Genomic DNA, 1,019 nt, shown 5'->3' with positions numbered 1-1,019 from the left:
CATTGCCAAAGCAACATTATGATTGTAGATGAAGTTGGTTACCTATCTTGCACTCTCAACAGTGTTGTGGACAATGCTGATTTTTCCAATGTTCTTCAGCATTAGGTCAATTGAATGTGCAGCACAAGGTGTCCACAAAAGGTTATAATCAGGTGAAACCATCAACACTTCACCGGCCTTCTTATAGTTGGAGCCATTGTCAGTGACAATCTGCACCACATTTTTCCTACCAACCTCCTCGATCACATCCTGCAGAAGACCCATGATATATCTGTGGTCTTTCATATGACCAGTAGCATCCACTGATTTCAAGAAGACTGTTCTCCAATCACAGTATACCATGAAGTTGATGATGGACTTTCTCGTCGGGCCGGTCCATCCATCAGACATGATGGTGCATCCATAAGTATCCCAAAAGGGTTTCATACTACCAATATACTCCTGCAGCTCATGCTTCTCCTCTTGAAGTAGGGTAGTCATCAACTCTGTAGGGTTGGGACCATCATATCCAGGGCCTGCCGCTGCAACAGTATCAATCATATTCGTATAGTATGGACCCTATGCTGTGTTTGCTGGGATGTGATTGTAATAAATCCACTTTGACATTGCTTTCTTTACCTTCTTTGCCATACCTTTCCATGCACCAGATATCTTGAGCTGCTTGGCCCCTTTTCTCCTGAATGTATCAGGATCCTGCTCCATGATCAGGTCTTGACGGCGTGGATAATCAGATGGTTGCCGTGGCAGTGGCATTGAACGATCTGAACCTGATGTATGAGGGGCCCACTAACTCTGTGATCTGCCAAACATGCCAAATACACCACCCCTCCCCCCAGAATCAAAAGGTCTAGCCCCCGTAGGCCTAGAGGGACCAGCTCTCGTAGCTCTAGCTCGGCCATATCCCGCTCCCCGATGGTGCAATCGTCCCGTTCTCTCGCCATGGCCCGCCGCATATCCCTCTCCTCCCGATCTCTCGTCCACATCAACGGGATCAACATCCCTATCATCATCCTGAATCA

The sequence above is a fragment of the Hakea prostrata genome, chromosome 6 (genome assembly GCF_041222555.1).
Source record: "Hakea prostrata isolate BN-2017 chromosome 6, UWA_Hpros_2, whole genome shotgun sequence".
Taxonomy (NCBI): Eukaryota; Viridiplantae; Streptophyta; class Magnoliopsida; order Proteales; family Proteaceae; genus Hakea; species Hakea prostrata.
Note: the sequence above shows the minus strand (reverse complement) of the source record.